The sequence below is a fragment of the Ptychodera flava genome, chromosome 15 (genome assembly GCF_041260155.1).
Source record: "Ptychodera flava strain L36383 chromosome 15, AS_Pfla_20210202, whole genome shotgun sequence".
In the NCBI taxonomy this organism is placed as follows: Eukaryota; Metazoa; Hemichordata; class Enteropneusta; family Ptychoderidae; genus Ptychodera; species Ptychodera flava.
Window position 1 is genome coordinate 22,863,958 of NC_091942.1, and position 24,171 is coordinate 22,888,128.

At 37.8% G+C, this 24,171-nt stretch overlaps 1 protein-coding gene and 1 long non-coding RNA gene across 3 annotated transcripts in view; one reads left to right on the plus strand and one right to left on the minus strand.

The window, feature by feature from the left end:
• Positions 1–24,171, minus strand: part of LOC139151571 (uncharacterized) — an 84,433-nt gene that overhangs the window by 41,807 nt on the left and 18,455 nt on the right. The window lies entirely within an intron of this gene.
• LOC139151567 (uncharacterized) lies at positions 37–23,985 on the plus strand. Of its 2 annotated transcripts, none has more exons than XR_011556459.1 (3): positions 37–74; positions 23,227–23,331; positions 23,801–23,985. It is a non-coding gene; the product is annotated as an uncharacterized lncRNA (long non-coding RNA). The 2 variants fall into 2 exon arrangements; XR_011556460.1 differs by lacking the exon at positions 37–74 and adding an exon at positions 22,157–22,356.

The window sequence follows — 24,171 nt, forward strand, 5'->3', positions numbered from 1 at the left end:
TCTTTGTCTGAATCCAGTGTAGTTTTCATCCGTTTATTACAATTTGTCATCCCAATACTCCGTTCAGAATTAAGGTATGTATAAATGTTTAATTTGATTGTGTTAATTAATGAGTACAATGAAATGAAGGTAAAGTGATATCTTTCAAAAACTCGCATGATTTTGTTAGATCAAAATTTTTTGGAATAACACATGTTTGTTAAAAGGTATAATTTATGTCATTGTTGTGTAAAATAGTAGTGACAACTACAGCGACACATAAATAATATTTCTATCTCACTGGAGTTTCATCATGTAATTAAACAACAACACAGTTATGTGTATAAAACACCATGTAGGGTTAATTAAATGTGTATATGTAGGCCTGGTGTGATGTTCAGTACTGTATGGTCACACTGTTTACAGTTGCTCATCTCAGGCCCCAAGCCAAAAGTCTTATTCATTTAAAACTTGCTATGGAGGTATCTAAAGATAATGTCAGTCAGATAAGAGGAAATGTTGTTGAAATTTGTATAATTGTAATTTTTGCTCAATTTTCCCTGTTTTTTGGTAAAAAAGCCTTTTTTCTCTGAAACCGCAAGTCCAAATTCCAATTCATTTGAAATGTGGTATCACAGTTCATAGGGGTGATCTCAGTCTGATTTGTCAACATTGTTGTGAAATTTACATAATTGTGTTTTTGAGGCAATTTTTTGCCACTTTTGGTCAAAAAATTGTTTTCCCTTAAACCACAAGTCCAGTTCATTTGAAGCTAGGTATAGAGGTTCCCAGGTGTGATATCAGTCAGATTGCCTGAAATTATGGTGAAATGGTTTTTTCTTGATTTGGTAAAAAGTCTTTTTCTCTGAAAGTGCAAGTCCAATTCATTTAAAACTTGGTAATGTGGACCTAGGGGTGATCTCAGTAGGATTTGTCAAAATTGTAGTGAAATTTATTAAATTATAAAGTACACAATAACATAATGGCAAATGTACATAATTTCATGAATTTTCATTCAAGATCTTGTTTGCTATTCGCATCTTACATTTCTAATTCATAACACTCGTGAAAAAATGTTCAAAACAAATGTGGGAACAGTGTCCATGACGCTATTTTTTAAAAATACACTTTAAAATTACTCTAAAGCTTCAGCTTTCGATGCAAAAAATTTCACCAGCAAGTTGAAAGATTGTGTTCTATCTGAACTCGCGGCTTGCAGCATTTGCCCTTGTTATCTGAACACCAAAGTTAGTAATTACTTAGCAACTTGGCAGAGCATTCAGCTTTATACCAAGACATTTGCCAAAACAAAGTCTAGTGTGTGGGTGTGGGAAGTCTGATACAACTCAGTAGGCAGCCCCTCTGAGTAAACTGATCTATTTATGTTGGTCAAACCATTTTGACTGGCAATATTACAAATGTAAATGGAAGAATTTTTGAAGGGGGAAGTAAATACTGTGAGTAAAACAATAATTTGTGGTTACTTTGAGAATACATCATTCAATGCTCAACTGTGTTTGGACTGTGTAAGTGGTAAATGGTTTATAGCAACAGCCGCTTATCAGTTGACTCAGTAGGGCTACCTGCTGAGTTGTCTAAAACTCTGAAGCAGTAAAACAGACTTTGGTTTAGGGAACTCTGCTGCATATTGCTAAGTGCTCAGCCAAGTTTCAGGGTATTTTGGTGTTCAGATTCAACTGTAACAATTTAAAATTCAAAGCTACCTAATCTCTGCTAACATTGTAGCACTTTTGACTTGGTTTCTAGTGAGGATTATCGGGATTTGAACAGCTAATACCTTTCATATAATACCTTTTTTGTTGATGAGAGCATCACACTGCATGCCCTTGGCGGTATATTTTTTTCTGTACGTAGCATAAACCAGTTTCTTGTTCTGCTCCCTGAAGCAGACTTGAAGGCATATTAGTCTTCAAGCCCAAGCAATGCCAACTTTTTGCTATTTTCTCAGTATTTTTCTTACATGTCTCAACTCCATTTTCTTGTTCTACTATTGATACCTTACAAAAGCTTCAATCATAAGTTTCTTAAGAAAGCCTGTACATGAGTAATGGCCACTATTATTATTGACAAATGAATTTTAGTCTATAGACTTTAATTCATTTTAGATCTTGTAATGTCATGCGTCCGTCCGTTCACACAGATATCTCAGACATGCCATGGTCAATTTCTTTCAAACTTTGCACAAGGATATTACCCTACCCCATACAGATGCACGTCAATTAATTTGTTTCACAATGGAATTAAATTTGGCCGTGTTAGAGGACTCTTTAGTTTTCACTCTCATAGACTTCCATTTATCAGGCAGTTCTCCATAGACTCCTATGTATAAGACAGTTCTCCGTAGACTTCCTTGTATAAGGGCCACAAAAAATAAAAATTTACTTTCTCATCGTATTCATATTGGAAAAATGATGCAGTGACACAGTTTTATTACCTCAATTTTTAGAGCAAATAAGGCTAGAGTGCTAATTTTTGGTACACATTGCGAAGCATGGTGTCAAAACATTTCGCCACCATGTCAACTGAGGTCAAAGGTCATTGGCCTTAAATATCACACAAATGTGAATTAGCAGATAACTTAAAGGGCCAGATAGTTCATATTTGGTAGGTTACAGCACCTAATGGTTAACTATCTCATACCTTATTAAAGGGACATTATTTGCATCTTTGACCTCATATTGTTGCAAACAAGCAGTAGCCGACCACAGACAACTTCCATCCCATTTGCGTACACCTTTAAAAAAACCTTGGGTCTGAGGTTTATGGAGGTTACTGTTAACCTCAGAGTTGGCAGGTGACCTGCGATCAGTAACCACACTGCAAACTGCTATCTGGGCCACTGTAAGCATCCGCGTGTAAAAAAAATAAACCACACGAAGTGAAAGTCAAAAGTGCAGTATTGCAGTTTCGGGATTCCCTATTACTAATCCAGTTTGCTCAGTTACATTTTGACGGTCAGTTTTTGATGGAGATCTTGACGGCCAATCCTGCTCTTAGATACACCATTCTTTACTGCTACAGAGCACATTTTAGAATGGGCATTTCAAATGCCTACCAGTACCAGCTGACAACGACAAGGTCTATAATTGCGGATCTTTTCATCTCGTTTGTTCCTCCATATGCATATGTAGACTTGCCCAAAGCCTTTGTGCATAGAAATGTGAAAACAGAGTAAAATGACGGGATATTTAACTTCAGTAGACAGTCATGTTATTGTCGAGGTGATTGCGAAATTGAGCAATGTACCGGTACTTTGGCGACTGACACTTACATTATGTACCGGTACATTGTTGGGTGAAAGCTAACTCTGCGTGGCAGGGCTGTGCCAAACCGCTGGCAGCACCTCGGTTGCGGCGTGCAGTTTTCTCCACCAAAAAAACCCATTTTAATCCAAAACTTGCATTGAGTTTTGTTTTCAAGCACACCCACCTCGCCTGGGTGCACGATTAGCCCTGCGTACAGGTCTGTGTGTTCCCAGCGTTATAGGGCGTGGAGGCCGTACGGAGGGCTTTACTCATGTAGGTACATGATGTGCTCAGCTGCGCTTCTTACGTAAAGTCCACTTTTGGGAGTGGGTCGGAGGCACAGAGGCCGTAAGCGAATGGGTCTAGGCAACTGTAACTGTGATGTACTCACTTTTGGTTCGAAATGCGATTCAACTGATACAAATAATTACACGATGCACAGAGAATAACAACTTTCAAACAGATCTTGTGTGTCGAGAGGTGACTCCAATCGCGAGCAGTATCAATGACAGTACTCGCCCGGCGCGGTGTCACAATGTCACCGATGCTACACACCGTGCAGTGTTCAGTCCGAGTGTGATGTTTCCAGGTTCAACAAGTGATCATGTCGTGTTTGTAAAACGAACCAACGTATTGACAAGAAAATGTCCTAAAATCTTAAAAATTGACGAAGTTTTGCTAATGATCAAATGCACAGGAAATGCATTACATTGTACCTGTTTCACTATTACCACAGCAATCTGACATCGATCGTTTTAGTTTTACCATTGACCCAATTGCGTCTATGGTTTCATTTGTTCCACAGTCCGTGTCATCGATACTAAAATGAAACTTAAAAGCAAATGCCCTGCTTAGTTTCACTATTTGACAGTAGTTTGTGATACGTGCATTGTTTATGCACCGTGTGCTCCTCGATATCCATTGTGCTGAAGTTAGTATGTAGGTCACAGGCCTTTTATGTTCCAGCTGTACTTTGATGGTTGACGTATGCGTAGTAATATTGGTTATGTGCAGGGGTTCAATCATGGCGGTTGGTTCAAATCGTGCTGACACCCTTACCAACATTGAACCTTGCCGTAAAGAGCAAGAATGTACTTTACATATCCTTGAAGCCATCCATAGTCACAATTTAGGTCTTCCATTGATTTGACAGTTGATTTCAGTCATCGAAAAAATGAAAAAAAGTCAAAAGATACAAATAATGTCCCTTTAATTATTATGCATATATCTAATTCTAGGCTAACCAATAAGGCTACAGTGCTTATTTTTGGTACACAGTGCGAAGCACGGGATCAAACCATTTCGCCGACATGTCAACTGGGGTCAAAGGTCAATGACCCTAAATATCACAAAAATGCGAATTACTAGGTAACTTAAAGATATACTGTCACCTGTTCCAATTGTGCAATAGTTACTATGCAAAGAGAAAATCTAACCAACCACAGAGTTTAAGCGGGTGGCCACTTTTTAAAACAGCGCCCTCACATGGGCATTTTGAATACCAAGGAATGCCCTGACCATACATGGGGATATTTAGATTACAGGTGGTTGTATACCTTTAAAGGGCTAGATGGTTAATATTTCAAAGGTTACAGCACCTATTGCAAATTAACATATACCTCATAGATTATGTACATACCTAATTCTAGGCTAACCAATAAGGCTAGTGCACTAATTTTTGGTGCACATGCAGACACTCTCGAATCTGGGTCCGAAATTTGCATATTTCTAAACTATGCAAATAATATGTTAATGAGGTTTGGTCATCCGCAGGTACAATCCAAGCATTAGGGGAACGCTCCATTAACTTAGAAGTACCCGACTAACCCGAGCTTGTTATCAGAGGATTAATCTCTATGTCAACATATGCGAACAGATTACCTTTTAGTGTACACAAAACATTAGCCACTGCCTGAACTACTTTTAGCATGGCCAATGCCAGTCGGCGCCTGACTTGATGATGGCTCCCTTGTCCGGCATTCTGGTTTCCGACCAGCGTTAAAAGTGCCGTCTAGCACTTGCTGTTACTTTGAGGTCATCATTTAGTTCATAAAATTGCATGAAGAGTTTACAAAAACAATGGTACTATAGAATCCCTTTCAATAAAATGCTGTTAATTAATGTACGCTGATTTTGCATATAGAAAGCTATTTTAGCTGGTTGAGGGTACGTTCACAAAGATCATTGCCCTTTGAGCTAAAGTTTTCCTGTCGCACAATATCTCTGTACGATCGAAAGGAGACAACTGAAGATTTTTTGCTTTGTATGAATGTTTATTACCCTATAAAAGAAAGTACGGTAGCGAAAATCAGCACAACAAAACAGGACTTTTACTAAAACGTACTCTTTCAATTTCAGTTCAGACTCAATGAGTGGTATTGCGGAAAGGTGCATGCAATGCAATGAAAGTCACGAGCAAACTTTGGTGTCAACGGATCCAGTCTTTGAATTATCAATGAACACTCACTTATTTTTCTGGTCAAAGAGCCAAAGGCTACTTGTCCATCGCAACAAGCCCCTCTGTTTGCAGCGTGTTCACTTTTAGCCAGATGCCGGCCAAATTGACCGGCTACTTCCGTATTTTGGCCAGCTACTTTTCAGCGATGTTTCGCTCTCTAGCCCCGAAATTCTGGTTTTGATGATAATATTTTGATATTTTTGTTGTCTTGCAAGCCGGAGATAACATTTCAGAAGTGCCGATGTGGCTATATGTAGTCTAGCAATTTACGCCCACGAATAGCGGACCATTGCCGAATAAAGTCGACATTTGTTTCTCTCAAATGCGAAAGAGAAGAACGAGTCTCAAACGCGGAAGAGAAAGTCGACGCTTGAGAGCTTTGGTTTTCTGCGTAAGAGTAGGGCCTTGTCTGATGGGTTTGGTAGGTTTTTGATCAAAAGTAAAGCGACCAAACGTTACTGAGTCTCATTTTTATGTAAAACTGTGAAAGAGGCTCCCCACCTAACTATCCAACTATCTTGTGAATTTTGCGTACGGTCTCTCGCTGCTGCCTCAGCTGAACTCGGCTACATACTCGGGTATGTAAATTTGGTTTTTATCCCCAAGTAAATCGTCTTGTGCAGAGTTCATAGTTTGTATACATATTCATAGTGTATATCTGCATTCTGATTGGAAGTTTGAATGCTTTCTGACCTTGCCAACGAAAACGACGCAGTGTTTAATGCTGGCGTGCAGCACTGAGTAGGGGCAAATGCGGAAGTAACTTGTCTACGAGTATTTTGCTCTAGCGACTGTTTATTTGAAGATACCAGGCTATCATTCTTCACAATGATACTTGTTTTGCTATTTACTTCCTTGGTAGGAAGTATTAGTGAATTTATGTCATGAAACCCGTTTTTATACCATTTGTGCACGGCAACATCGCCGAGGGAAGTGTACGCCGTACAGCATGTACTGTGGGTTTCACACTGTGTTGGTATACCGTACCGGACTATCGGCTCCATGCGTGAATACGTGATGACATACCTATTAGACATATGAATTTATTAAGCTTAGAAGCAGTCATTTTTCAGTCTAAATTAAAATTGTTTAAATTCAATGAGAACGCAGTTGAACTTTATGTATATACACATGTGTATCATTTGTTTTAATGATCAGCCACCTTGGTGTTAGTAGTAACATGGATGTACATCCATGGTAGTAATTGTACAGACAACAGTTTGTGAATGACAGAAAATTGATCAGGATATACATCAGTCATCGGAACTGTCTCCATCTTCTTCTTCGTCATCTTCATCATCTGTGTATTCTACTACTTCAACCATGTTTTCTTCAGCAAGATCATTTGATATTGATCTCATCAATTTCTTTGATTTCCAATGCTTCTGTGGTTTGCCCTTTGTTGGTTTTGTCAAAAACAATGTCATCAATTAAGCTGTCACTCTGATCTCCAGTATTGGCACAATTTAAACAATTGCATGCACCCTGGGCCACAAGCATTATTTGACTTTGTACATTTGCAAAATTTATTTTTGCACCCAGATTTTTAACATTACACCCTTTGGTATAGAATGCCATCCTTTCCTGTACTTGGGACAAATTTCTGGTGAATCCCATATGGGTGATAACTTGTTACCATTGGCAACATAGCCAGAGTTGTCATATCCACGTAAGACAATCTGGCCCCTTTCTGACTGTGACCATGAATCAGAGATGAAACAAGTTCTGAGCCAATGGTATTTTAAAGCTGTTGGGTTTGGAATTAGATCCTCCTCCCTCTGAATTCTAACTTGGATGGTATTTCTGATTTTTCAAGCCACTGAATATGTAATTCCAATTCAGTGTCAAAGTTTCATCTCATTTCATGGCTTTAAACTGGTCATATGGGCTGTCATGTTGTGATTCAAACTCACTGTGATGTTTCTGGTAGTAAATAGTTCCAATTAAAGAAAGAGAGATAGGCCTTTCTCCCAGATGCCACTCTCTGTGTCTGCAAGAGTGCCTGAGGTCGCGGTGGCAATTCCACCAGAAACAATTCTGAATATTGGAAAAATTCTTTCTGAAATGCTGCTTTTCCACAGCCAACAAAAATGACAAAAAAGTCACAACCAGATGTGATATAGAGAGTTTGGAGACATTTTGCTCTTATGTCTTGATCAATTTAAGCAAGATCTGGATCATTTGCTAAGGCTTAATTAATTTATTTAAATGTACATATGACTGATCATCTGCACATGCACTGAGCTGTATAAAGATGTTTCTGTCTGATAGCTCAGATGCCATCAGAGGTAATCCGATGTGGTAAACATCTGTATCTGGCGAGTATATAAGTATGTTCTTTTTACTGAAACAGGGACATGGCGCCATATACGTGTATCAGTTTCTTCATGATTTGAAAAATATGCAGGGTATTCATGAGAAGGGTAATTTCCACTCACAATTATTGCTTTGTCTTTCTTTTGCCCATCAAACCCCCCTGCAATGACAAACTCCTTGTCAACTCCAAGGTAGGGCTTCAGAAAGTCTGGAATTTCTTCACACAGAAAATTCACCAATAACCGCTTAGTTTTTCGTCACCAAAAAAAACATCCAATTTTCTTTTGGAAGTACTGTTTGCAGGTCAATTGATTCATATATGCTGTACATTTTTTTTGCTTTACCATCTCTACGCGCTCTTTCCAAGTCTTTAGGACTTGGTAAAGTTTCAAAAAATATAATATTACAAATTGATCGGATCTTCAACGTTCAAAAATTTAGTTGGGGATTTACAACACACGGCAAAATAGATGGACACCAGCAAGGGATGTCAGCAAATTTTTTTATTTGCTTCTGCTTGTGACAAGAACAAGTCTAGATATGGATGTCAGCCTTACCTAAGAATACTTTCAATGATGTGTCAGTCACATTTGACCAGCATGGGTAAAACTAATCTTGTAGACAAAAATCTGGATAATTCTATGCTATAGATAAGTACTTTTAATAAAAGGGAAACCCTGATTTCTCTGCCTACACAATATGCATTTTGATTGTTATGATAATGGTTTAATATACTGTTTAACTCTTACACTGTTTAAACTTAGTAAACCAATCACCAGATAAATGAGTACTGGTATTCTTATTTCCATTTTGGTAGGGGCGGATTGTTCTGGGGAACACCATAGGAAACACTCTATGATTAAATTAATTCATTGTTTGATTTACTGCACAAGTTTGATGAAATTCTCAATTTTCCATGTTGTCAGCACACTTGTAAATGTGGAACAAACCACAAAAAAAAAACAGTTTAAGACTTCACTGGACACAAATAATGACACCACTGCTCAAGTGTCATCAGGCTAGGCTGACAAACTGAATCAATACAGAGCATATCATGCTAAAATACAGCAGCTAATACTGAAAAATTCTGAAATCTTATGCATTTATGTAACTCAGAACTGCAAAGTAAACAACAAAACCAACATCTTGTCCACACCATTGTTAAAAATAACAGTGACTGACAGGCAAATAACAAAACAGCAAACATGGAATTTTATCCATTTTCATATTGGCCATTAAAGGGACAAAGTCACTCATTTTTGACCAAATTTTGGTCCTTTTAATTTCTGTTGTATATATGCTTTTCTGCTGCTCACTGAAATAGGCTAAACTGCAATCTCTGGTTGTCACAGCTCAACTCATATGCATGCATGGAAGGTATTTACCAAAAATTTTAACATAGTTAATTTCACATGTTAATGTGTCTTATTAAAGATGAAAATTGAATTGCAATAACCAGAGAGTGAGCATATTTCAGTGAGAATAATCCATCAAAAGAAATTTAAATGGCAAAATAATGTCAAAAATGAGCAACTTTGTCCCTTTAACTTGGAACATATCTAGTACAGATTCTTGTAATTCAAGTGTCAAGCAGCATGACCATTACACTATTGAAGTATTAAAATGGTGGCAATGAATATTTTTTTAAAATTGGTGCATTGACAGACAGTACTGTAAAATGTTGACAAAAATAGCTTTGTCCAAAGTATCATAATATTAGCCATTTCTGAACAGGATGTAAGATTACACCACCATGTGAACTCACAAATATTTTCAATGAAAGTGCAGTCCTCTGATGAGTGACGCCGAATCATGTACCAGTATGTTGTACACCATGGAGGCAGACACCAAGCATAGCATTATGTGAAAAATTTAAAGTCTTTGTACTAGATCATGACTGCTTAACAAGATTGGCAGTCTGCTTGTTTCAAAGCTATTTAAAAGCTTTCTTCTGGGCCTATTTGATATCATACTTGACCCTCTGGACTTGACCTGCAAGCTTGGTACGTACATTGTATTCTGGAAAATGCCAGTAACTTTTACATTATTTTAAGTCAGAGATTCGTCATACAAGTCATTAATTTCACTCAATTATTTCTGTCTGTTCTTCCTGACTGTCAAAATTGATTGAGGGTCTAAGTATTGAAAGTACTTAATTTAATGATGATTTTCATAAATATGTTTCACTTACAACTGGACTAAATTGTCACAACTTCCAAGTGTGACTGTGAACATCATTCTGTATATATATACAAATAACTTCAACGCATTCAAGTTTGTTTACAAGTGTCGCGCTGTACCAAGAAGTTCTCTGGACGTACACTGTACATTTTAGCCTATCATTTTCAGGAAATAAAGGTCTGTATGTTTAAATGATTGACTTCTTGGTTTTTATGAAAAATTATTAAGGATCAAGTTGTGTGTTCGGCGTTATACAGCCTCCTACCACAGGCCGTATATTTGGACTTTATTTCCTCTCCCAGCAGCAGCTTCATCCAGTGTTTGGTGAGTTTTGCAATTTCTGCTTTACCACACTCCTTAAGTGTGTTGTTGAGCAATAAAGTAAAGTATAACGCTGGTAATTAACGCACAGCCCTGCCAAGCAAAGCTAGGAGCTACCACACTCTTTTGGTAGTACCGTGGTATCATATATTGCCTTACGTAGCTGCAGTTTCGAAGCTGAAGGTTTTGCCTTTTTTCAAATTTAAGCTTTTAGTTTTTAGGATTTGATCAAGTTGACGTCCTACCTAAACACCAGTCCAAATATTGAGGTACAACAGCAATATTGCCCTATGCTAGGAGGATACAGTTGTACCGTATGTGCACCACTGTCGCTACGCGAAGGCTACATGTACTTACCCAGAAGAGCTCTCCCTACTGGGTGCATAGGCCTTTACGTTGCGATTGTGGTTGCACCTGTGTGTGATGAGTATGCCATTGTTGGAGGCAATCAAAGCAGCCAATAGCTGAATACTCTAACCATTCTCCTAGGGCTTAGACTGCTACACCAAGTCAATGGCATATATCATGTAAAGTAGGCAGTAAATATGTGCCCTTTCACTTTGGCTTTGAAGTGCAGATGTGGAATGCTGTGATTCAATAGGCTGTCCAACAATTCATATAATGAATGCCCAAATTGGCTTATAATGGAGTAGAGCACACTTATACTCCACTAAGAATGATTGTAATAAATAATGTTCTTCAAATGTTTTCTTTTATATTAATGCACAATTGTGCCTGCCATTTTTCTTATGAATTATAATTTAACATTTATCAAAATATTAGTGAAATTCATAATTTTGGAATGTATCACGTTGACCATTGAGGGAATACTGCAGAAACACGATGTGACATATTGATCTCCACAGCAATATAATTTGTTCAATGTACAATATATTGAGCAGTTTAATCTCTACGTGGGGAGGAAATAATGGAAAGTATGTTTAAAATGTATTCCTGGTACAGATATACAACTACATGTGTGTGCATGACCCCATTATTCACTGAATTTATTATATTTCCAATAGACCTGTGTAGTCAGAGAACTGAAAATACATGTACATGTGCTCATTGCACTCATATCAAATCCAATTTTACAAAATGTACTATGTGTTCGAGTAGACAATGAAAGTTTTGTTCATGTTGCCCTGTTTGTGGGGAAAGGTCAACAGAAAGGCTATTCCTATTCATGCAATATTTTAAGCAAACAATTCAAAGTATCGTAATAGATTGAATGCTATAGTGTGAAATTATGATGTTTTAACATTGAAAATACTTTGTCAATTTTTTGTGCCTCATTTCTTTGCATTTTAAACATATCACAGAAAGCACAGCCTAGATAAGAGAGGATAGACTGATCCTGATTTGACACAGAAGTGGCAAACACTATTTCATGATAATCAAGTCTTCTTTTGTCAATTTTTTGTGCCTCGTTTCTTTGCATTTTAAACATATCACAGAGAGCAGCCTAGATAAGAGAGGATTAGACTGATCCTGATTTGACACAGAAGTGGCAAACACTATTTCATGATCAATCAAGTCTCCATATTCTGAAATGACATTGGGATTTCACCATATTTACCAAGTTCAATCTGAATAGTGATCAACATGGGCTAATTCACTGTATAAATTACCCACATTAAATTTCAACAAATGTCATATATCCTGCCATCAACAACACAAATGAACACTATCCATTCCAAAGATATACCCACGTAGTAAAGCCAATATAAACTTGAAAAATGCCACAAGTAGCCATACCAATCAGATGACTGTACCTAAATATTTAAGTATACTAAAATCATTTTTCTAGAATCAAAATTATCAATTATCACACCAAAGCTTGCTCTTAATTTCAAACGATAGTATCTCTAAAACTAAAATTCATGTACCTAAAAAGTGACTGATGCAGGGTGGAGCTTGGCCTTAAACTTTAAAGGGAAGTGACTTATGCAAGAGAGGGAACTTTTGTTGATCAACAAAAAGTGGAATGAGAAATAATATTGTCAAATAGAGGTTCAAGATTGACTACATCAGTAGAACAATGTAAGATATTGTGGTAATATCCAGCAGTGTTTTTGTTAAGGGCGGTACCTATAGGTAAATGTTACCAGGGTTCCCCAGTCATTTTACCAGGGTTAGCCTTGGTATATCTGTGCAGTCTTACTAGAGGACAACAGAAATTTATCCAGGGTTCCCATTGTTCCCCAACCTTAGCAAAAACACTGTCCAGTGTTTATTAACAAAACCCACTACATGGTACAATGTGCAGCCAGAATGCCATGAATCATAATATCCTTTTAATATGGTGGGTCAGCTGTGAAACAATAGATTGGATTTGCTATAAACTTAATGGCGATAAGAATGGCAACAAGAGAGACAATCCTGTTTAAGATAATGGTGGGGAAGAGATACACAGCGAGTTGGGAATGAGCACTTAATAAAAAGTAAGAGGCAGTGTGTGAGTGATGTCATGTGACCATAATTGCCTACACAAACAATTTTTTTTCTTCTTTTAGTGCACCGACAACAAGCCCAAAAATTTGTGTCCCCCCCTTAGAGGATTCAAAAAATTGTGACCCTCCCCCAGGCTCAAAAATTTGTGACCCTCCCCCAAATCCCCCTGGCCCTCCTCCCTGCTAATTTACGTCCAGTCCCTTATGGTATAGATTAAGTAGTCTTTGAATGTTTGATGATGGGATCTTACAGTGTTTTTGTTAAGGCTGGTACCCCAGTAAATGTTACCGGGGTTCCCCAGCCATTTTACCAGGGTTCCTCTTGGTATCAATGCAATCAGATCAGGGGACACAGAATTGCTACCGGGGTTCCCAAATCATTTACCTCTTTTCCCCAACCTTAGCAAAAACACTGTCTTATTGGCGCACACTGAATCAAAACATACCTTCAAGTATTACCATTTCAGCTGTCCAATTCTCAGGCAGTGCCTCACTTATGATGCTGCATGTGTCATATCTTTTTTGTAATACTTAAGTTGTGTTTGATTTTGAGCTTTGATGGTGCATAGACCCATCTGCATCACAGATTGCACGTGGGAGGGGAATAAATTGCACAAAGCCTTCTATGGCACACCAGATTTTATTGAGTGAGCAATTTGCCTTTTTAAACAGGCGTCAACTATTTTTTTTGTCAGCATCAGCTGTACGTGTTCTCCTTTTTACTACAACCTTCCCTGAAAATGTTTTTAATTTTCTCCTCCTCACAGGAGCTTCTGTACTAGGTTTATGTAAAAGCCTAGTAGAGATGTAGTCTGCTAGAGCTCTTTGACCTACTTCATAAAATGTCATCAAGTCTTCCTGAACAACTTTTCCAAAGATTTTTTTCAGGGGTTGCAGCAAAAACAGAGCTCTCACAGATTTTTTAGCTCCGCTGTCAGCGACGCAGAGCTTATCAAATAGGTTGATTTTCCGTCGTCGTCCGTCGTCCATCGTCGTCGTCCGTCGTCGTCGTCCGTCAACAATTGCCTTCTCCTCTGAAACTGCAAGTCCAATCGCTTTGAAATTTTATATGCAGTTCACTTGGGTGACCACACTTAAGTTTGTTCAAATCGTGGTGAAATTTGCATATTTGTATTTTTGGGGCAATTTTTGGTGTTTTTGGTAAAAAAATCTTCTTCTCTGAAACCGCTTGTCCGATTGCTTTGAAATTTGATATGCAGTTTACTTAGGGTAACTTCAGTCAGATTTGTTCAAATTATGGTGAAATTTGCATATTTGTATTTTTAAGGCAATTTTTGTCATTTTTGGTAAAAATATCTTTAAAAATCTTCTTCTTCAAAACTACCAGTCAGATAGCTTTGATATTTGGTACATATGTCCCTAGGGATGATCTATTTCAGATTTGTTCAAATTGTGCAGAAATATGCAAAATTGCATTTTTAAGGCAATTTTTGCCATTTTTGGTCAAAAAATGTATTTCTCAAAAAGTACTGGTCTAATACTTTGAAATTTGGTATACACTTTTGTATAGATGAACTGAGTAATATATATTGAATTTCTGATGAAATCTGAAATTTTGTATTTTTGGGGCAATTTTTGCAATTTTTGGTCAAAAATGTGTATTTCCAAAACTATTTATTTGATAGCTTTGAAATTTGGTATACAGGTTCCTACAGATACACTACATGATATTTATTGAAATTGTGATGAAATCTGCAATTTTGTATTTTTGGGGCAATTTTTGCCATTTTTGGTCAAAAAATGTGTATTTCCAAAAACTACTCATCTGATAGCTTTGCAATTTGGTATACAGGTTCCTACAGATAAACTACATGATATTTATTGAAATTGTGATGAAATCTGCAATTTTGTATTTTTGGGGCAATTTTTGCCATTTTTGGTCAAAAAATGTGTATTTCCAAAAACTACTCATCTGATAGCTTTGCAATTTGGTATACAGGTTTTTACAGATCACCTTAATGATATTTGTTGAAATTATGATGAAATCTGCAATTTTGTAATTTTGGGGCAATTTTTGCCATTTTTGGTCAAAAAAATGTGTTTCTCAAGAATTACTGGTCTGATAGCTTTGAAATTTGGCATACAGGTTTCTACAGATGAGTTCAGTAATATATAATGAATTTCTGATGAAATCTGTAATTTTGTATTTTGGGGGCAATTTTTGCCATTTTTGGTCAAAACGTGTATTTCCAAAACTACTCATCCGATAGCTTTGAAATTTGGTATACAGGTTTCTATAGATGAACTAAATGATATTTATTAAAAAATAATGATGAAATCTGCAATTTTGATTTTTTGGGGCAATTTTTTCCGTTTTTGGTCAAAAAATGTGTTTCTCACAAAAAGTACTGGTCTAACAGCTTTGAAATTTGGTATACAGGTTTCTATAGATAAAGTTATGAACTAAATTTGATCTCTTTTGGGGGCAATTGTTGCCATTTTTGGTCAGAAAATTTTATTCTCAAAAAACTACTCATCAGATAGCTTTGGTTGACATGTTCTTAGGGATGATCCGATGTGATTGCAATTCAGGAGAGGGCTTATGAACTGCAGTTTTGACACTTAAATTGATAAGTTGTTCATGGGCTTCATCAAGTGCAAGCTCTCTCCAGCTGAAGCCAGTTATGCTTGTTGTAAATCCCCCAGACTGCAGGTGATCTAGGATGCAAGATGGTGCTTGCAGCAAATCATGGAGATGCCTTGGTAGGAGACGAAGATACTAGGTTGACCAATCAAAAGCATGATACAAAGGGGCTAGCTGCTTGATTGATGCCATTCTCAGTTGCCAATTACTGCTACGGAAAGCCATGTAAAGAGAGATATAAGCAAAACAACCTCTGTGCTCAGGGAAACAATATCTCACACAAAAAGATCTCATTCATTTTACTTTGTATCACCTGCAGTCCAGCCAATCTGGCATTAGCCTGATACCATGGATTTAAGGGCATATTTCATTGTCAAGGTCACAGAGGTCCTAGTCACTATCAAGCCATTCTGTGTGTAAAAGCAATGAATACAGACCATCCCCTTGTCAAATGATTCGAAAAGGTTCAACATTCTGATACTTTGAGCCAAATGTGTACAATAGCATTTTGTCATGGGTATATATATCTGAACAGGACATTTCAGGGCATAGCATAGACAGAGCAGCTCTGCGTAATCACCAGGTACTGTACTGAGTTTGACCTTTTGTGACCTTTCAAAAAAGTAAAAAAAATCAATGGTCAACAAGATGTTTTGTTCATCGCTTGGCAATATTTTCTCAAAATACGTGTCTCATCACTAGCTGCCAAGCAAGACAGCAGTATAATTTCTTATCACAAGTTCTAGCTATTTCAACACAGCTAGACTTGTAGGATCTTGCTTTAAACTGCCCTGATGGGCTAGTTTTCTGAGTACAGGATGTGCAGCTATTGCAAAACACTAAAACAGTGAAGTGGACTGACATTGGGTTGACCTACATCAATATTTTCAAGACTTGTTATGACAAAACTATCTGGGTGAAGCAACCGGCAAAGTTTTCCTTGTGGGGTACTCAAAACTGTCCTATTCATGGTATCTCTGGCCTTAGACTTTGAACAAATCATGCCAAAAGAGTTGCGTAGGGTAATTAGGGAGCCGTCATTATTTATGGCCCGGGGGGGGGGGGGTCGGAGGAATCTGAGATGGGTTCACTCAAAAAATCGTAAGTTACAAGGGTAGGGAAAGACACTAAGGGTTGTCCGATTGCCCAGGGCAAGGGAAAGTCACGTTCGGGCAATTGAACCTCCGATGCCAATTGCCCTACGGGACAAGTGGAAAAAAGTAATTACCTAGAAATCGAATTCACGAGAGCGATTTTCTAGCGAGGGAACACGGTATCATATTATGTCATTGTGAACATTTCCATAAGATTTTTCGTAAAATTGCATGAAGAATTGATGAAAAGAATCATATAATCACTTCCAATAAAATGCAATTCAAACAATACCACCGGTTAAATACCGTACGCTGATTTTGCATATGAAAAAGCTGTTCAGCTGGTGGAGCGTACGTTCACCAAAGTTCATTGCATTGACTGTGAGTTACGGTGTCTCACAATATGTCGATACGGTAAAAAAAAAGAAACACACAGCAGTTTTTGTGCTTTGTATGAGCGTTTATAATAAGGTAAAAATAAAGTGCAGTGGTGAAAAATCACCACAAAAATGGGACTTTTACTAAGACGTACTCTTCAATGTTAACTTGTTGAGTGACAGTGGATGGCATCGTGGCAAGACCGCATGCAATGAAAGTCATGAGCAAGCTTAGATGTCAAGGGTCCAGTCTTTGAATTTTCAATGAACACTGACTTAATTTCAGGTCAATAAGCCAAAAGTTACTTGTCCGTGGCGACCATTGTAACCTCTCTGTTTGTGAATTTTCCCATTCTAAAATGACTGTCAAGAAGCAATGGGAGCGAGATTGACATCGACAAATTCAGCTTCCAAAATACATTGAAAAACACCGACGCCTTGGTTGCTGGTTTAAATTCTATTTGTCTCTGTATGAGCATTAAAGACCACCGAGGTTATAAGAAAAACATAGCCTCTAGCCTCTTGAAGAAGGACAGACTCTTTTCTAATATTTTAGCGCAATAAAAAGTGACATTTTGTTCAGGGCTATATCAGTGATATCAGTTGTATTTTTGATACTGGAGGCAATGTCTTCAATGACTTGCTAAAGGTCATTATAAGTCTTGAGAGATTGCACTTGATGTTTTTTTTCATTTTTTCAACAATATGGTAAAGTTGCATGTAACATTTTCCACACAGTTGACTTTTTCCATCAAAACTAAAATTCATGTAGTCACCATGATCATGGGAGAAGCCATTGATTAAGTCAACATTTGACGGAAACCGCACATTCGATGTAATGCGCTTTCTACAATCTGGCATGCTGCAGTATTTTCAGTTTTTTTCCATCCATGTATTGAAGTGTTCTGGACAAAGACACACTATGTCAGGAACGGAAGTATCGATATCACTGGAGTAGAGATTAAACTGTGTGAGAAAGAGGTTTTTGTCATCAACATCAGTGGAGTGTAAACCTGGGCCAGTTAAAGTACAGATTAAACAATAGGCCAAACCCGGAATTCGAATCGACCACGGTACAAACAAAGCCATGTGCGCAAACGCGCACAGACGTACGTGTATTTCTATACGCGTTCAGTACACATGTGGGTTTGTTTGTACCGGCATCACGTGATTATTTGGGCGTTCTGAGTATGTAGAACGGCGTATGCATCGCGTCCTTTTTATTCCGGAGTAGAACCATTGGCCTCTGTGACATCAATTATTGGTGCTTTCTCATCATCCCCTCCATCTCTTCCAGAAAATTCTTTATCTATATAAAGCTAGGCGACACGCATTGCAGAAACAATACTGTTCATTCATGCCCCTAGATTTTAACCAGCTCGGACATATTCCTCTGGTTTTCCCACAACATGGTACCATCTGTTTGTTTTTTTTATCCCACATTTACCACATGGACCACACTTATTCTTATCTGGATGAGTTTTTGCTTTATGTGACCTCACATCTCCAAGTCCAGAGATATTGATCAAAAGCACTTTCTGTGCAATGTGTGTGACTTGAAACAGCAATACAATGGCTGGTCTTCTGAGAATAACTTAAAACTATGGTAGTCTCCTGTAAACCGAGACTGTGGGCTACCTCTTTCTGAATATCACATGAAAGCGATGATTTAAAGGAAGAATAAATTCTTTGCCTTCTAGCACAACAGTTACATGGTGCTTTTCAAATTTGTGGCATCTTTTTAGCACATACTGGCCAAGTCTGGACAACCGTATTTCAATATCAGAGAGCAGGCCAATGTTACTTTTACTTTCCATGACATAACTGCATCAATCCTTTTTCAACAGTATCATTTCTTTGACAATGAATGTGTTTTTTGTGCACTGAGCATCCTGTTTCAAACTTAAAACCCCTCGACTATGGAGTTTCTGACAATGGGAAACAGCTTTTGAATCTTGACCCAGGCTCTGTGTACACTGTTTAGATTTCCCAGGCTCTGTGTACACTGTTTAGATGTTTTTTCAGGGACAAAGAAATATTCACATGGTTCAACCTTTGTGCTGTTGCATATTGCAGTCTTTGAGTCACAAAATTGGCAAAAAATTAATATGCCACTTTTGCGATTGGCCTGTAATATTATTAAGTTGCCCTCCATTTAAGAAGACTTGCTGCCGCAAGTTTTACTTCTGTCAGGGGCAACCTTCCATGCTCTGTGGCATATGGCTTACCGTAGTTTATGCAACTTCTCAATAAAGCATCCTTACTTGCACTGCTTGATATGGCTAAGGATCCAAACACTCTCCTTTTTCCAACAAAATAGATTTCTTTCAAACATTTAATTCTTATTTTTCAAAACTATGACAAATGATTTCAAAGTACGTGAATTTCTTGTGGCCAAACGTTACCATAAACTCAAACTGTTAGTAAACATAGATACAGGTACAAAATACCGGTGAATATTGTAAGCCATGTGCCATTGCCAGAACGGGCTGTGGTAGGTTATCAGCCACAGTATATCTGCAACAAAATGTAAAGACACATGTATTTCGGTAACTGGATCATACTTAAACAAACAAAACCATCATTATATATATTCTTGATCACAAATTTTGCTCAAAAAATAAAAGATTACAACAACTGGGATACTGAAAATACGCAATGATATGTGATACCAACGCGTCTCAAGCTGTTTGCGTGTGCATGGCCACCATATTTATTGGATTTAACGGTATTCAACACCGAACAGACCTCATTTCAAAGGCGTGTTAAATCATATTTGTCCGTTTGAACACCAAAACTTTGCAGAAAATCATAGTCATGAGATTCAAATCCGACCAAACCTGGTTGCAAATTAAATTAAATGTCTTGCCAACGCAAGCGACGCAGTGCTGTATAAGGCGAGGTCAACATGTCTACAAAAATCGATCTGGTGATTTCTACAAAAGATTTGCCCTGATTGTTGAAAAAATTTACATAGGTCACGACTGGAGGCAATATAAATGGCAAGGATATGGAAAATTTCCATAAAAACTAACCTTTTGCAGTGTTTTTCGCCGATTTTCTAGCCGTGAAACATGGTGTAACGGTCATCGAAACTAAAGAGAGGGCGCCCTTCATTTGAAGGAAATCCCTTATTATGCATGAAATGAAGGACCCAACTTCGAGAGTGCGGAAACGTTGGATCAAACCATTTCGCCAATATGTCAACTGGGGTTGAAGGTCATTGACCGTAATATCACATAAATATGAATTACTAGGTATTTAAACGGCTAGATGGTTCATATTTGGTAGGTTATAGCACCTTATGATGAACTGTCATACACCTCATCAATTATGCTGGGGTCAAAGGTCATTACCCTTAATATCACATAAATGTGAATAATTAAATAACTAAAAGGACTAAATGGTTCATATACCGGTATGGCAGGTTAAGGCACCTAATGGCACACTATCATATACCTCATTAATTAGTCCCCACAAACGAACTCCAGGGACTTATAGATTGAGTTCCGTCTGTAAGTCCGCGCACATGCATGCCTTCCCCTGTTCACGCAGATATCTCAGACAAGGCTTGGTCAATTTCTTTCAAACTTTGCACAAGTATAGCACCAGACTCCATACAGATGTACGTTGATTTAATAGTTTCACAATATGACCCAAGATGGCCACCTAGCAGCTAGTTTTTTACAAGTTTTTCATGTCTTGAGCCGTAACCAAGACATGTGTCAACTGATGTCTTTCAAATTTGGTGCAAGGACATTAACCTATGTCGTACAATGCTTGTAGATTTTTCTTCTGATACAATCCAATATGGCCGCCCAGTGGCCATTTCATTACAATTTTTTCATGTCTTGAGCCATAACCCAGTGTGTCTCAACTGATATCTTTCAAAATTGGTACAGGGACATGGACCTACATGTATGTCATACATATGCATCTCTATTTTGTTAAAATACAATCCAATATGCCCTCCAGGCAGCCATTTTGTTACGATTTTTTCATGTTTCCAGCCGTAACCCACAGCGTAACCCAAACATGTCTCAACTGATTTCTTTTGAAGTTGGTACAACGACATAGACCTATGTTATACATGTTCATGTTGATATTATTGTGATACGACCCAATAGAGTTACCAGGCAGCCATTTTGTTACGATTTTTTCATGTCAGAACCCTTTTCCTGCCAAGTCCATATTTCACCATCAGGTCAAGATGGTTAAAATTAATGAAACACAACATATGGCGTATTTTAACATAATACTGTACATCAATTGAAAGCTGTTGAAACATCAATACTATAAACTTTATTTTTTTACTAAAGATGCTATAACAGACCAAGCCAAGTGTGTGAAAATACTTCATGTTTTTGGCTCAATACCGCTTTTTACTGACTTGGCTGATGGGGAAGTAATATTAGTCTTAATACTGTCTGGCAGGAAAAGGGTTAAGCCATAACTCAGACATGCCTCAACTGATTTCTTCCAAATATGGTACAAGGACATAAACCTTTGTAATACATGTACCTCTCAATTTTGTTGTCATATGATGCAATTGATAGCTGCCAGCTGGCCATTTGTTATGATTTGTTTATGCCTTTAGCCATAACTCAATACGTCTCAACTGATTTCTTTCAAAATTGGTACAAGGATATTAACCTGTGTCATACATTTTTATGATACAATCCAATCACACTTATTTATTGATGCCTCGACATGAAAACAATCACTGGATTCACAGTACAATAGCCGGCTATTGAACCACTCTTTTTTGGGAGTGGAGATTTAGCCGACTGGTTCTGTCTCAGGCCTCTCAGCTAGGCGACTGATGCCGTATGTTGTGGGTTCGCATCCGATTGAAAACTATCCGTATTTTCTATCCTGGGTCGGTAACACTGCTGGTGGACAGAATTGTCCCCGAGGTTATTGTTCGCCCAGTTAAAGCGATGAAATTTTGTTTCTTCGCTTCGATAAAGTGTGTATGTGCGATGTATGATAGTGAGCATGCGAGCGTGAGTGCTTCACGAACTCTACAACGTGTTGAAAGGTCTCAGTCAGAAAAATGTAACAACTTAGCCGGCTATTGAACCACTCTTTTTTGGGAGTGGAGATTTAGCCGACTGGTTCTGTCTCAGGCCTCTCAGCTAGGCGACTGATGCCGTATGTTGTGGGTTCGCATCCGATTGAAAACTATCCGTATATTATACAGACTTCATTTGAATGCTCTATGAAGACTGATGTCACAATTCTGAATGGGGACTATGTCATTGACAATGACTTCAACAATAACAATGGTGATTACTACAGAATGGGTGTGTTGATAAATTACATCAAGCAATTGTTTGCAGAATACAACGAGGGCCACTGTTATAATACACACAAAACTGAGACAATACACCTTGAAAGTTTTTCAAGAGTTACTGGGGCTTTAATCTTCTTGACACAGATCAGGTCTGAAAAATTATCATTCCAGATTTGATGGCATTTGTAAATGAGAACAACGAAACTAATATATTGACACAACATATGTTGACTTGTAAAAAACTGGGTATGTTGGAATTCACTATGGAGAGCAAGAAAATGGCATTGCCACACACACCCACAAAAACTGAAAATACCAAGCAATTAAAGGTAGTGGCCTGCCTGTTAACTTTGATAAAAAAAATAAGTGCTGCCCTGTGCTCTACTTTGTGAGGACTAGGTGCCATCTGCTTCCAATGTAACAGAATTCACGTATTTTAACTTCAGTGCCTTCAAAAATAACAGTGTAATTGATTCTAGCACTTATAAATTGCTTTGATTGATTGATTGGTTGATTGATAGATTGATTGATTGATTGACATATCAATTGACAGCTAAATACTTCCATAAAATACAGGGATATACAGAATCTGTGGCAGTCATATAATTGGAAATTAATTTGTGACAGCATGATTTATCTCTCTCACATATTTATGATTACTGTCGGAAAGATGGCAATAAGAAATTAAGATTTCATCTTGAATATCCTTTGTATACGGCTAGTTTTCAATCGGGTCCGAACCCACAACATACGGCATCAGTCACCTAGCAGAGAGGCCACAGAGAGAGCCGCTCGCTAGTGCAAATTATCTGCAAAAAGCAAGTTCAGTATTATGTGTTGCATGGTCTTACATGATGGTGCTCTTTCCTATGATTATTAGTTGCGAGTGAGAATATGCAAAGGAACACTATCCACCCAGGGAGTCATATGGAGTCCTCTGCAGAAAAGAACAAGAAGCAATGTGAACATGATGAAACTTCTGAAGGTCAGTGATAGTCAATGATATACTGACATATATGTACCTGTAACCAGTAAACATCTATTGGATGACTTGCCATGAAGGTGACATCACAAATCTGTTCCTTGAGCATGTAACAGTAGATCAACAGAACATCATGTGCATAGATAGAGTTTAATATTATTTGATTGTCTTCCTTGTGTAATACCTAGGGGGAAAATAGCTTTCCACATGAACCTGTGACCCCACAACTGTTAAATCAGCTAAAGACAAACAGATACTGGTGTGCAGCATATTGAGCTGCCTTGTGGGGTTTGTTTGTATTTATGTAGGGATTGCGTTAACCCCAAATTTTGCTTTACAGACTCCCTATTTCGCACTAGGACCCCTACAACTTTTTAGTGAGGAAGGGTCCCATTCTTAGAGAAATACAGATATTTGAATTTTGTTAAGGCCTGATTTTATGAACCATTTTCTCTATATTTCCTCACTATAGTTCGAAAAAAGCCTGTTGGCCAGTAAGTACCGTGAACTGAAGCAGAAGGAGCCGCCATTGACAGCTATTTCATGTCTCACATCAGAGATAATTAAACAGTCACAAAGGCCGAAGCTGAACAGTATGCTTAGCAAATGAGAAAGTTCTCAGCAACAGAAATTTGAAATTGCTGCAACGGCATGTAAAAAGCAAGAGCAATAGCATATGAGAGGAAAGCAAAGAAAAAATTGTAGAAGACGTATAATGATAGCTGTTTTGCTTTCAGATTGTTAGATTACCTTGACACTGAGTTTCTGTATGTAAAATGTTTTTCAGAGTTAATATTGTGGAGTTACCCCATGAGGTTAACCACATGGTAAATTCCTAGCTCC